Raw genomic sequence first — 14935 nt, 5'->3', positions numbered from 1 at the left:
CGCTGCCGGCACCGCAGCCTCGACCTGCTGGGCTCCGGCGATCCTTCTGCCTCAGCCTTCCAAGTAGCTGGAACTACAGGTGTGTGCTACCACGCCCGGCTAATTTTTTGATTTTATTGTAGAGATGAGGTCTTGCCAAATTGCCCAGGCGGGTCTTGAACCCGCAGGCTCAGGCAGTCCACTCACCTCAGCCTCCCAAAGTGCTGGGATTACAGACTGAGCCACCGAGCCCGGCTTACGGGTGAGGGGTAGAAGGAAGATGAAAGCTGGAATTCCTAAGCAGGGGACGTCATCATTATTCCCAAGCTAAAGTCACGACTGGCCACTCATGCTATGACCTTGGGGCTCAGATGCAGCCATGCAGGGGGAGCCACTCGTCTCCTTACCCGGCTTAACCCCAATCCCACCAGGAGTGTCCTGGTGAATCGTTTCCTGCTAGACCCAGTGGGCTCAGGTGCCTGGATCGGTGCTGGGGTACTTTAGGTTCTAAGCAAACTCCTTACCCTCTTGTAGCTCAGGGAGCAAATTCAGCTGTTTGTGGGGAGAAGGATGGACTCCCTTGACCTGTTGGGTGGGACTGGCCAGTGCTACTCTGGTAGAGGGTGGAGAAAGACTCAGGGTAGGCTTTGGTGGGTGGCAGGGGGGACCCAGGGACCTCAGGACAGTCTCGTCTATACTCAGGTCTATTCTGAGCCAATTACTGAGCGCCTTGGGGAAGTCAGTCCTCTTAACATTGCAGGTCCCCAACCCAAACTTCTCTCCCGCACTAGCACAATCCCACCCTAATTACAGGGCAAGAGAGCTCCTGCTCGCTGCAGCTCTGACTTTAATTCCTCTAATTATAGCTGAGGCTGGGAACGGTGCTTCCCCCTTAATCTGCTTAATACAGACACACTCCCCCCACTCTCCACCCCTGGCTTCTGCCTTCAACTCTTTTGCTGCTGGGGTGGCAGTTTTCTGAGGAGCCACCTATTATGGACCGAATTGTGTCCCCTCCCCAAATCATATGTTAAAACCCTAAATCCCTGAACCTTAGAATATGACTATTTAGAGGCAGGGTATTTTTTCTTTTTTTAATTTTAGAGACAGTGGCTTTATTATTTTGGCCAGGCTGGTCTTGAACTCCTGGCCTCATGTTAGCCTCCTGCCCTGGCCTCCCAAAGTACTAGGATTACAGGCATGAGCCACTGTGCCCAGTCATGGAGACAGGGTCTTTTTTTTTTTTTTTTTAGTTGGAGTCTCACTCTGTTGCCCAGACTGGAGTGCAGTGGCCACTCCCGGCCACCGCAGCCTCAACCTGCTGGGCTCCGGCGATCCTTCTGCCTCAGCCTTCCAATTAACTGGAACTACAGGCGTGCGCTACCACGCCCGGCTGGTAGATGAGGGCTCACCAAGTTGCCCAGGTGGGTCTCGAACCCGCGGGCTCAGGCAATCCACTCACTTCAGCCTCCCAAGGCGCGGGATTACAGGCTGAGCCACCGAGCCCGGCTGAGACAGGGTTTTTAAGGAGGTAATTAAGTTCAAATGGACCCTAGTCCAATATGACTGGTGTTCTTATAAGAAGAAAAGGTTAGGACACAGACATAGAGCTCCATGCGAAGGTTTTACAAGCCAATATGGGAGGTCTAAGAAGAAAACATTCCTACTAAAACCTTGATATTGGACTTTTTTGCCTTCAGCATTGTGAAAAAATAAGCCTCTGATTAAAAAAATATATATATTTTTTGCTGGGAGCAGTGGCTCAAGCCTGTAATCCCAGTACTTTGGGAGGCCAAGGTGAGAGGATTGCCTGAGCCCGTGAGTTCGAGACCAGCCTGGGCAACATGGTGAAACCTTGTCTCTACAATAAATAAAAACAAATTAGCCGGGTGTGGTAGCTTGCGCCTGTAGTTCAGGCTACTTGGAAGGCTGAGGGGGAAGGATCTCCAGAGTCCAGCAGGTCGATGCTGGGGTGGCCGTGAGTGTGGGGTGGCTCTGCACTCCAGCCTGGGCGACAGAGTGCGATTCCAACTCAAAAAAAAAAAAAAAAAAACATATATATATATATATATATATATAGGTACAGATGGGAGTCTTGCTATGTTGCCCAAACTGGTGCTGCACAGAGACCATAATAAATCAATTGCTTGCATTTGATCAAAACCCTCATATCAAAACCCTATCAGCGAGTGGCAAGTGAGTGGATGTACTTCAATTGTACAGCTGCATCTGGTGGCAAGCATTAAGTCAGAATCTGACACTTATTTTAGTCCTCACGTGGCCTGCCCATTATTTTATTTACCACTTCCCTCTGTGTCTTTTTTTAAAATGATGAGTTATATAATCATTTCGCTATACATTACAATGTAATAATAATAGAAATAAAGTGCACGTAAATGTTATGTGCTTGAACTACCCCGAAACCATGCCCCTTACTGCCCCCGCCTCACCCTGGTCCATGGAAAAATTGTCTTCCATGAAACCAGTTCCTGATACCAAAAATGTTGGGTACCACTGGTTTAAGGCATCTGGTTTGTGGTACTTTGTTATGTCAACCCTAGCAAACTAATACAGCACCCTTGGTGGTGGGAGAGCCTTAGGGCTACTGCCTGGGAGGCAGGGCAACACTCCCACCCTCTGAGGAAGCCTCCAGGAGGCCTGGCTCCAGGCCTGCCAGTGCTGGGTGATCAAGTGGCTGGGCCTCTCTGTTGGCTGGCCCTGGCATGTGGGAACATCTGGTGGTTCCCTGGAGAAGGGGATCCATATGCATCTTGGCTGGTCCACCCTACAGGTGTGAGGTGTGCACATGTCTGTTCATGCTATATCTGCATGCTCATGTGTGTTCAAACTGGGGAGACTGATCAGATTTATCATTTAAGCTCAGATCCTCCTCCCCTCACCCACAGAGCACGCTGCCTGCCGTTTCTACAAGGATGTCAGAAAATCGATTGGTGTCCCATCATGCAGGAGCAACCGAGTTCATTTTGTATGTTTCCTTGAGTGTGACTGTCCCAGACAGCCTGTTCTGTGATGAAAGTGGAGCTTGGGAGGAGCTTATGATGACTCTCAGCACCCAGCTGGCCAAGTGCTCTCTGGGACTCTGAGTCATGCGGTTGCCACCGCCTCCATGATCACATTTGTGCTTACTGGACACGCTCATTGTGGAGACCTTCTGAAGGTTGTTGCAAAACCCCAATGCCTTAGATGCCTTATGCGTCAAGACTACAGGCAGGCGGGGCTATCCCTGGACAGTGCACATCCCAAGAGTTTCACCATCAGGAGGAATCACTGGTGACAGAACGTACTGTGGGGAGGAGAGAATGGGGATGATGTGGAGACAAGTCTTCAGGAAGTCCCCTTGCGGGATGAGTTGGAATCTCTAACCCTGGAAAAAGGGGAAGTCCTGGATGGGTGTGGCCAGGTTCCTCAGGAGGGGTGGAATTTCTGCCCTGGGATGCTCATAACTTAACAGTAGAGAATGGTTGAGTGGTCTCTAGAAAGCAGACAGTGCACCTATGCCTGACTCATAACCTGGGATGCTGGGCAGTTCTGTGGGGGCTTGACGCCCCCCAACATCCCTCCCTGATATCTTTTTGCATTCTCCCTTCCGCATCCAGGTCTGCACCTTCCAGTCTTTCATGACTGCTCTGCTGAGCCCATAGGAGTGCAAGAATTTTGGACTATTTGTAACCAGGGCAACCTATAAATATAGCACCAACTGATTCCTGATTCCTGAGACAGTTTTTGTGGGGTTGCTATTCAGTCCCTATCTTTCTCTGGAGAGAGGAACCCTCTGAATTGGAACCAAACATTTGCTGATTTGTTGGAAGGACCCATGGGACTTGGTGGAGAATGCTTCCCCCTTCCTGTGAAGGGGCACACAGAACATGCTCCTTTCCCCAGCAACAAAAATGTATGTGCAATATGTCTGCCCAGGGACACCTGTTAGGGACTCAGCACCCAAGGTCTTTACCGGGGGCTGGTTATATAGGCGATCCCTGCTGAGCAATTGTCCACAAACCTCCCATAAGAAAAGCAGGTGCTTATCCTAAATCATATTGTTTGTATACACAGTCTAGGCACAGTGCCCATCCTCATCAGCTAGGGAACAGAGAGGCAGTTCAAATGTTAAGATCCCAGAAGCCAACTCAGAGCTGATTTTGCAGGCACACTGCTTTTTTTGTTGTTGCTGTTGGAGTCTCACCCTGTTGCCCAGGCTGGAGTGTCGTGGCACACTCACGGCCACCACAGCTTCGACCTGCTGGGCTCAGGCGATCCTTCCTCCCCAGCCTTACAAGTAGCTGGAACTACAGGCACTTGCTACCACGCCCAGCTAATTTTTTTTTTTAAATTGTAGAGACTAGATCTTGCCAAGTTGCCCATCTTAAACCCCTGGGTTGAGGCAATCCTCTTGCTTCAGCCTCCCAAAGTGCCGGGATTACAGGCTTGAGCCACCACGCCTTCATAGGACTTGGTTTTAAAAAGAACAGCTCTGGCCCCAAGTTCCATGAGGTGTTGCTCAGTCAAGGACCAGTCAGGCTCTCTCAGACAGTTCATCTCTCCTGCCCTAACCTCCATTCTCTATAAAGATAAGAGACAATCAAGCCATGGGATCACTTTCCTCTCAGCTCACTTTCCTCTTCTACTAGCTGTGGCCCCTGGGACCCTGGCTTCCTCACTCCTTGTTGGTGCCCGCACGTTGTACAAAAATATTGGGTCAGTGAGCTGAGCTGGTGCACTGGGTACAATTCAAAGAACTGCACAAAGGGTAGGTCAGAAAAAGTTTATTTAGAAAGCAGATCAGAGAAAGGAGTGGATCCACCTCTCCAAGATTGGAGAGGGGGCCAGATGCCCAAGGAATGTTTGGCAGCAAATGCTTGAGGTTGAAAGCATTTAAAGTTTTCCTGTAGTGGGGGCAGGTAGCCATAGTGATGGGGTGGTGGTCTGTATTGCGTCGTCACGAAGGGGGCAGGTAAGCATGGGAGCTGTTGCCATGGTGATGGGGTGGTGGTCTGTGTTATGTAGGTCACGAAGGGCTGATCACAATAGACGATGTCAGCTTGGCCCTTTATGGCAAGAAGATAAATACTTTGGATAAAAGGGTAGTTAGTACAAAGCATGCTTGGGGGATTACAAGACAATTATCGGTAACTAACTCCGGGAAAGTAGTTTTATTTCTTGTTAATGATTATAAGGTGGGTCTGCTGAAAAAGCGCAACAAAGCTAAACAATGTTAAAATGGCTGCCACTCTGACTAAAGTGGCTCCGTTTTGGCTTCTCACCCTTTCAATCTCTATGCCTGTTTTGAGGAGCTCTCCCTCTCAGTTATGCTTACCATCTTCACAGCTGATTTTAAGTGGCTGTGGTATTCATATGATTTCTCCCAAACTGGCTACATTTTCCTATGACTCCACAATGGGGTCTTAACGTGAGACTTGGAGTCTTTCTTAAGAAGATGGACTCTTTCTAACTGATGACATCTTCGGGATGTCCTCCACAGACATTCAGTTGACAAGGCAGTATGCACCTATATTAGTGGTCTACTGCTGCATATTACAGACGGGGCCAAGGATACAGGGAGACACACAAGACTGGGCCTGTAGGCTGCCTCCACCAAGGAGAACTGGGTGGGTGACGGGGCGGGGGTGAAGTAGAGGTGGCAGGGCGACAATTCACTACATGCCCTTTGAAGCCTATTACATTTTGTACTAAGTGCAAGCATTACTTCTTGAAACACAATTTTAACTGAAACAAAGAAGAAGATGAAAAAGGAGGAGAAGGTGATGAGGAGGAGGTTCTTAAGAACAATTATAAGAAGGAGCGGGGGGAAGAGGAGAAGAGGAAGGAGGAGGAGAGCCAGGGTAGCATTAGTCACAATAGCCAAAAGGTGGAAACAACCCACATGTCCATCATCTGACTAATGAATAAACAAGTAAGGTGTAGCCGTGCCATGGAATATTACTCAGTCATCAAAAGGAATAGAGTTCTGATGCATGTTACAACATGGATGAACCTTGACAAGCCAGACACAGAAGGCCACATGCCGTATGATTCCACATCTAGAAAATATCCAGAATCAGTAAATCCACAGAGGGAGAAAGCAGACAAGTAGCTCCCAGGGGCTGGGAGGAGGGGAGGATGAGAAGTGATGCCTAACAGGTATGGGGTTTTCTTCCGGGTGATGGGGGTTTCTTCTGGGTGATGAAAAGTTTTTGGAAATAGAGGAGGGGGTTGCAAAACAAATTGAATATATTACTGCCAGTGGATTGTATATTTTAAAACAGTTAATTTTATGTTATGCTAATTTCACCTCAATAGAAGAAAAAAAAAAAAGAGACCAGGCATGGTGGTTCATGCCTGTAATCCCAGCACTTTAAGAGGCTGAAGTGAGAAGGTTGCTTGAGCCCATAAGTTTGATACTTGCATCTGCATAACATAGCAAACCCAGTCTCTGCAAAATAACAAATAAAAAAAAATTAGCTGGCCAAGGTGGCAAGCACCTGTAGCCCCAGCCACTTGGGAGGCTGAGGCAGAAGGATCATCTGAGCCCAGGAGGTCCAGGCTGTGGTGAGTAATGATTGTGCCACTGCACTGCAGCCTGTGTGACAGAGTGAGATCCTGATTCAAGAACAAACAAACAAATGAACACACAAACACGCCAGAATATATGCCCAGAAGACTCAGCTTAGGAGGAAGACTCTGTCCACATGTTCTGTGGGCTCTAGAACGATGCAAGTTCTGGGTGCCCCGGCCAAGTGCACACCAGGGCCCCAGGCCTCTTCTCATGGCCCCATTTGGCATGGGCTTTCCTGGGTTCCAGAGATCACAGGTATTTCAATAGCACACTCTATCATGCAAATGAAATGTAGTGATGCATTACATCTACACCTAACGGGTAATCAACCAAAATGGTACCCAGGGGCACATGCCCGTCTGGGCCTTCCCAATGACTGTATCTGCAGTGACTGTATTTGCAGAATGTATAAGGAAATGACAGCGTCTGCTGTGAACCTCAGGCCAGCAGCATCTCCAAGCTATGCTGTGTGGCTTGCAGATGGATTGTGCTGGGGAAGGGTCAATGTCGCACAGGGCGCCAATGGCAAGCCCATCGACTTCAGGTCCTGTAACCCAGTGCCTGCTTTCTCTAAGAGAAAGGAGGAAGTGGTATTTTCATTTCCATCCAGGAGGCTTAGGGACAACCCTGGACCTGGTTCATAAAGCCGCCAAATTACAAGGAAAGGGGAAGGCATTAGTCTCTGGAAGACTGATCTTGCTGGCTCTCGAGGTTTTGATTCTAGCTGCTGAGGAAGAGGGAAGGCTCCAGAACCTCGGGGTTTCCTGTAAGATGCTATTCCCGAGCATTATGTGTGCAGGTCTCATGCACACACGACCTCATCAGTCTCATCAACCCCCATGACCTGAGACGGGGTGGGGGGGCTTGTGACATCATTTATCTGGCTGGGGGGACCAGAGCTCAGCCAGGCAGGAGATGTGCTCTATTCCGTGCAGGCTGCAAGTGGCAGTGCTGGGATTCGAACGCAGGACTGTTTGACCCCAAGTCTGTGCTTTTACATAAGACATGACATGAGAGTTTTAGGGTTAGCTCAGTGCTATGGGATGAATGTTTGTGTCCCTCTCCTCACCCCTCGCCTCACCAAGTTCATCTGTTGAAACAAATGATATTTGTTGGTGAGGACGTCTGGGAGGTAATTAGGTCATGAGGGTGGCACCCTCATGGATGGGATTAGTGCCCTTATAAAAAAAACACCCGATGATCAATAACCTGAAAAAGTCAAAGGACAAGGGGGATAAAAGACATGAAAGAGTCTGTGTCCTCTCTGCTCTCCACCAGGTGATGATACAGGAAGAGGCCACTTGCAAACCAGGAAGTCTTGCAAATCGGCAGTCTCCAGCACTGCTGGTGCCTTGACTTCAGATTTCTAGCCTTCAGAACTGCAAGAATAAATGTCTTTTGCTTAAAGGCCCCAGTCTGTGGTGATCTGTTACAGCAGCCCAAGCTGACCACTATACACTGAGTGTGAGGCAATGACCTTTTCCTCAGCCATGTGTGGTATTTCTGTGTGTTTCAAATATCACACGTGGAATTGTCAAGAAGCCAAGGAAGGGCCTTTGGAAGAGAAAGACTCTGAGCCATCAAGGGGTTCCTAGGCAGCTAGTGACTCTGAGACAGATGGAAGTTTGGACAATGCAGGAGGAGGAGCTTGGGACAACCCCTACGTATCTGAGTGGTCTCTACCTGCATGGCCTCAACTCTTCCTTTCAAGTCAAGCCAAGGGCAAAGTCAGCAAATCCTACCATCCAACGTCCGTTGAGCTCCATCGAGGGTAAGGCTGGGGCTAAACTTGCTGTACCTGTGGGTCAGGTCCCCCTGGTGGAGCTGAGCATGGCCCAGGGCCAGGGCTAGGATTCTCTGAGATTTGCAAGTCACCCAAAATACCTGCTACTCCATGAAGTGGAGTTGGACCAGAATGGGGAACAGTTCTAGGGGCCGGGTCAGGAGGTGGGAAGGGTGACCTGGTCAGGGTCTGGGCCCAGCAGCAAAAAAAAGAGGCAGAGGGGCTGGGACTGGGTGCAGAGATGGGGGATGGGCCACATGAGTGGGGTTGAGGAAAGCTGGGGGTGGGCACTCCGGGGTTCTGTAAGAGAGTTCAGGGAAATGTGCAGAGGCGACATGTTCCTGGCAGTGCCTCTTTTTCCTGGGTCTTCAATACCCACCACCTCTGTGTCCTCTCACAGAGCCCCTGCCTTCTTTGATCTTCTTGAACAAGACCCAATTCAATATCATCCTAAAAATTGATTTAGAAAAAAAAATAGTTGAGCCTTCAGCTCCAAGAACTGCTGAGATCTGGGATGATGGATGGCTTTATTAGCTTGCTTCAATTTTATATTTATCGAATTAAACCAGCAGCCAGGGGGTACTTAATTAAGATTCTTTGTCATCAGTCAGAGGAGAGAAATGAGAGAGAGAAAGGGCTTATAACCCACATTCTAGGAGGAAAGTTTTAAGTGCCCCAAATAAAATGCCAGCGACCCTCACAATGATTTGGTGAGTCATGGCGGGTCATGGCAGGAATGAGGGCCGTCTTCACATGGGCATTCCTGGGGCGGGTCTGAGCCTTTGTTCCTGAAACATTTTCTCTTCTTAAGCTCTCATCAGAGAAGCAACATTTTATTCAGTGCCTGGCCCTCAGGATACCCTCACGCGCTGTGTTTGTAAATATCTACGAACACAGGGCAGCCAGGGAGCCCAGGCTTGGAGATCTTCATCTGGATGGCAACCAGAATGGAGGGGTGTCTTTAAGCAGATGATCTTTTGAGACCATTCATGGGTGCTCAGGGAACATAAAAAGAAAACCGAGGCATCTGGGTAGAGAAACATCTCTGTACTTTGTGGCCTACCATGTCAATGACTCCTCAAGTGGCAGCAGCAGCTCTGGGAAGGAGGGGGAGCCCTTTTCCTGAGGCCCCAACTTTCTGGCATGGCTGTTCATGCTGCCCCTTGAACCCCTGGACCAGGGTCTTGTGTCCAGTGAGGGACAGAGGGTAAGCACATGTGATCTGAGGTCACCAGGCCTGAGTTTGGAGTCTAGATCAGCAACGAGCCTTTGGACAAGATGCATCACCTCTCTGGAACTCAGTTTCCTCATCTGTTAAGTGGGGATACTCAGAGAGCAGTGGACTTCACAGTGTCTGGTACCGGCAGCACTAAAAAGACAGTGTCAGTTTCTGATGGCTGCTGTAACAAATTGCAGAGGCTTTGTGGCTTCAACAACACAGATTTCTCATCTTAGAGTTCTGGAGGTCAGAAGTCCAAAATGACCACATGGGGGCTAAGATCGCAGTGCAGACAGGGGTGCATTCCTTCTGGAGGCACTAGGGGAAAATCTGATTCTTTGCCTTTTCTGGCTTTGGGGGGCCACCTATGCGCCTAGGCTTGTGGCCCCTTTCTCCATCTTCAAAGCCAAGCAAGGCTATGGAGTCCTTGCATTGTGTCACTCTGACACACACTCTTCTCCTGCCTCATTCTTCTATCTTTAAGGACCTTTGTATAGGGGAGAGGTTTGATATTTGAGTATGAGAAATACACTTGACATTAGAAGGATGAACAGGAGAAAAGGCATAAAGATTTATAACATGTATATGCACGGGGTCCCACAAAGTGTGAGACCCCCAAGAAGGACCAGATGGTTGAAGCTTAAGTAGTATTTTGAGCTATAGGAAGAAATTGGGCTTAAGGGCCCTGGAGGGTGGTGGCGACCAGCCATGGGAGGGTGAGGGGAGGAACTGCATTGTGCACTAAGGCTGTTTTATTATGCAGATACAGTCCTCACGTAGCGGCTTTCAGGAGACTTTCAGGTGACAAGGCTGTCAGAACTAGAGATCTTAGTCTTTTCTCTGGCTAAAGTAGATTCCAGGGACAAGACAAAGTTCTCCTTCTGGAGAAACTTTCCTTAGTCAGAAAAGAGAAACTTCAGAGAAAGGCCCTCCCTGTGCTTTGAGAAAGAAGATGGAGAGATAGGGAGGTGAGAAGAGGTCAGAGAGACTTTCCTTAGTTCAAAGTACAACCCTCCATATCCGTGGGTTTCTCATCCTCAGATTCAACCAATCAAGGATCGGAAATACTTGGTTAAAAAAAAGAGAGAGAGAGAGAGAGAGAAGAAATAGAAAAATAATAGTACAGACCAGGTATGGTGGCTCATGCCTATAATCCCAGCACTTTGGGAGGCCAAAGTGGAAGGATCGCTTGAAGTCAGGGGTTTAAGATCAGCCTGGAAAACATAGTAAGATCTTGTCTCTACAAAAATGATAATACAAAAATTAGCTGAGCATGGTGGCTCACTCCTATAATCCCAGCTATTTGGGGGGCTGAGGCAGGAGGATTGCTTGAGCCCAGAAGTTTGAGGCTGATGTGAACTATGATTGTGCCACTGCACTCCAGGATGGGTGACAGAGCAAGACCTCTATCTCAAAAAAAAAAAAAACAAAACCAAAACCCCCAAAATAGAACACTAAAGAATAATACAAAATGTAAAATGCAGTATAACAACTTTATATGTCACTTACACTGTGTTGTTAGTATTGTAAGTGATTTAGAGATGATTTACATAAGCGGGAGGATCTGCGTGGGTCATATGCAAATACTACATAAGGGAGTTGAGCATCCTTGGATTTTGGAATCTGCAGGGCTGCTGGAACCAACCCTTCCTGGATACCGAGGGATGACTGTATTTAACATGTGAAAGTACCTTACTTTGGGGTATCATTTTCTGAGCCCCAACACTTGGGATTACATTAGACCCACCCAGATAATCCAGGATAATCTCTGCATTTTAAACTCAGCTGATTAGCAACCTAAATTCCATCAGCAACCTTAATCTGCTTTGGCCATGTAAAGTAACAAACTTGTAGACTCCAGGGATTAGGATGTGGACATCTTTGGGGCAGGGGGCATGACTCTGCTGACCTCAGAAGGCTGCTCCCATTCATATTCCTTCAGTCATCTGTGAAGCAACTGGGGAAACCCTCCAGAAAGAAAGGGGGGGTCTATTTTTTTGAAGTTACCTTGATAAAGCAAATTTAAATAAAATAGCAATGTAAACACGGTAACACTGAGTCTCTGGTTCATTTTCTGGCATGCAGTAGGTGCTCAATAAAATGGAATCTCAGGATCATGAGAAAGCATTTGCCTGTGTTTCCCGCACTGGGGTGGGTCCACGTGGGAGGACTAGAATGCCTGTCTGGTCCGACCCTGCTCTCCTGGCCACATGCACACACACACGCACCTACACACGTATGCACAGACACAAACACAGCAGTCCCCTTCCCTGCAAAACCGGGAAAGCACAATAGCTCTGCTCCCGGCTCCCACATGCTGTGCGGCAGAATGGCCTTCTGGCATAAATAAAAATAAACCCCAGACGCTGCTTTTCAATGGGAGGATTAGCCTAAATGTTGTGAAACAGAAAGCATGAAATATGCATCGGGGAGGCAGCTCTCCCCACTTTGCGGCCTGTGCAGCTCGAGGCGGCAGCGGTGGCCGTGTGGGGCTGGCTGTTTGCGCGCTGCGCGACTGTTGATTTGTGCGCAGTGTCAGTAAATGCTGTTATGACATTATTAATGCCGCGCACTCCGGCAGAGGACAATGGCCTATTGCCTCCTAATATGCTGTCTTCCGCTACAGTCGGAGCACATTAAACGAGGATTTCAAACATGGTAAAGGGCTTGTTTCTTTCTTTCCTCTTTCCATCCCAGGCCCCGTCTGTGAGCTCCCCGGAAGCAACCCTGAGGCCTAGGGAAGGTGGGCGGGGCGGTCAAGGCCTAGGGAGGCTCTAGGGGACCAGTGAGGAGGCCGGGAGGTCCCTGGGAATCAGCCCAACCTTTCAGCTCCCAGAGGGCACCCAGGAGTGTTGACCTCCGCCCTAAGGCAGGGAAGTGTGGTGTGGCCTGAGGGTCGAGAGTGATTGGGGGGCTTCAGAGAAGCTGGGCTTACCCTGTAGGCAGGGCTGGTGGGCTCTCTGGCTCTGCCCTCAAGTGAGACCTGCAGGGGGCCCAGAAGGCAGGACTACCCAGGCTGGAGTGCAGTAGCATGATCACAGCTCCCTGTAACCTTGACTTCTTGGGCTCAAACAATCCTTCCCCTTGGCAACCCCCCACCCCCAGCCTCCCCAGTAGCTGGGATTACAGGTGCTTGCCACCAGGCCCAGCTACTTTTTTTTTTTTTACAATTTTTTGGGTAGAGATGGATCTTTCTATGTTGCCCAAGCTGGTCTCGAACTCCTGGGCTCAGGTGATCCTCCCATTTTAGCCTCCTAAAGCATTGGGATTACAGGCGTGAATCACCCCGCTCGGACCAAATGAATTTTATTGGTCTTGCACACTGTTCTAAAAATACCAAGACTACATTTTAAAATTATGCAACTTCACATGAGAAGCCCTGACTTTGGCTTCTCTTGAAATTACTGGGCCCGCAGTCACACAACACAATGGTGGCATGTCCCCTTCAGGTGCTGCTGCCGGTGGCGATCTATAACCACTCCAACCCCTCCCATGAGGTTCCTGTAGTGGGTTAAACAGGGCCCACCCCCTTGAAATCTATGTCATCCCAGAAACTGACTGTGACCTGTACTTGGTCATAGGGTCTTTGTAGATATAATTAGTTACAAGGACATCACACTGGATTGGGGAGGCCCTAAGTCCAATGAACAGTGTCCTTATAAGAAGAGGGAAAGGTGGCCACACAGATACAAACAGAGAAAGCCACATGAGGACAGAGGTGGAGATGGGGATGATACAGCTACAAGCCAGGGAAAGCCAAGGGGCAGCTAGGGCTGTCAGAAGCTGGGAAGTTTTCCCTTTCAGAGCCTCCAGAAAGAACTGACACTTTATTTATTTATTTAAGTAAGTGTCTCACTCTGCCTCTATTTAATTATTTATTTGTTGGCATCACTCTGCCACCCGGGCCAGAGTACAGTGGCACAATCATGACTTACCAAAGCCTCAACCTCCTGTGCTCAGGTAAACCCTCCACCTCAGCCTCCCAAATAGTCAGGACTATAGGCACACACCACCACACCCAGCCCCCAGTCAATTTTTTTTATTTTTTATTTTTGTAGAGGTGAGATCTTGCTATGTTTCCCAGGCTGGTCTTGAACTCCTGGGCTCAAGCAATCGTCCTGCCTCAGCCTCCTAAAGTGCCGGGATTACAGGCATGAGCCACTGCACTTAGCCCTGTTGACACTTTAATTTCAGACTTCTGGCCTTCAGGAATGTGAGAAAATAAATTCTTGTTGCCTTAAGCCACTTAGTTTGTGGTGATTTGTTAGAATGTCCTAGGAAAAAAACCGCAGACCCCTTCCCTTGTCTGCCTGGCCCACCCTCCAGGTATTTTGAGTCTGAGACCCTGAATGGGGTCTGATCAGGCAGCTGGTGCTTAAGTCCCAACCTCCCTGATGGCTTCCAGGTGAGGGTTTTTATTTTTTTAAATAATTAAAGAAAAATAGAGATGGGAGGGTTCACTCTGTTGCCCAGGCTGGTCTTGAACTCCTGGGCTCAGCAGTCCTCCCACCTTGGCCTCCCTAAGTACTGAGACTACAGGCTTGAGCCACCGTGCCTGGCCAGATAGATAAGCTTTGTTTAAAAACTTGGGGTCAGCAGGAAAGAATGTCAGCTCCGGCTCATGGGTGTGACTTTCTCCAGGCCCCTCAGGAAAAAATTTAAAACAAAGCACAGTGGCCAGAGTTCAGTCCCTAGTTCCCCCTTATTTGAGGACTATGTGCCGGCAGTGTCATTTGGTGGGGTTCCAGTTATCTGAAAAACAGTTCGGAGACATAATTTGTTATCTTTAGTTTCTATAGGGACCAAACATCCTGTGATCCTAGCTTCCTTGGCCATTCCTTTAAGCTACTATTACTTTCTTGCTTATCAAGTTGCCTATTTACTTCTTCTCAGAGATAGTCAGGTGCCTGGAATTTCTCCGGAAGGAACTCAAGATTTTCCTTTGTTTCCATGCTTTGAGGGGCCTGCAGGCCCCTGAGAAGGGGATCCCTGCTCTGCTTAGAGGGGAGCGGTTTGGAATCTGGCACACTTGACTGTACCCTCCAGCAGGGTACCCACAATTCCTACTCCTCCATTCTCCTGTCTTGCTTACGGAGACTCTCTTTCCTCTTCGAAAGGCAATGAGTATTATTCCAGAACAGTTGTTCTCTATGGGCCTGGTATGTTGCCATAACCTATGGCATTAAAGAATCAGCATCTCGCCGGGCTGGGTGGCTTAACCTGTAATCCCAGCGCTTTGGGAGGCTGAGGTGAGTGGACTGCCTCAGCCTGAAGGGCTTGAGGCCTGCCTGGGAAACTTGGTGAGACCTCATCTCTACAATAAATAAAAAATTAGCCGGGCGTGGTAGCACGCACCTGTAGTTCCGGCTACTTGGAAGGC

The sequence above is a fragment of the Carlito syrichta genome, unplaced genomic scaffold (assembly GCF_000164805.1).
Source record: "Carlito syrichta isolate Samal-C Ts95f unplaced genomic scaffold, Tarsius_syrichta-2.0.1 Scaffold103330, whole genome shotgun sequence".
NCBI lineage: Eukaryota > Metazoa > Chordata > Mammalia > Primates > Tarsiidae > Carlito > Carlito syrichta.
The sequence above is the reverse complement of the archived record's forward strand: the minus strand, read 5'-3'. Positions refer to the sequence as shown.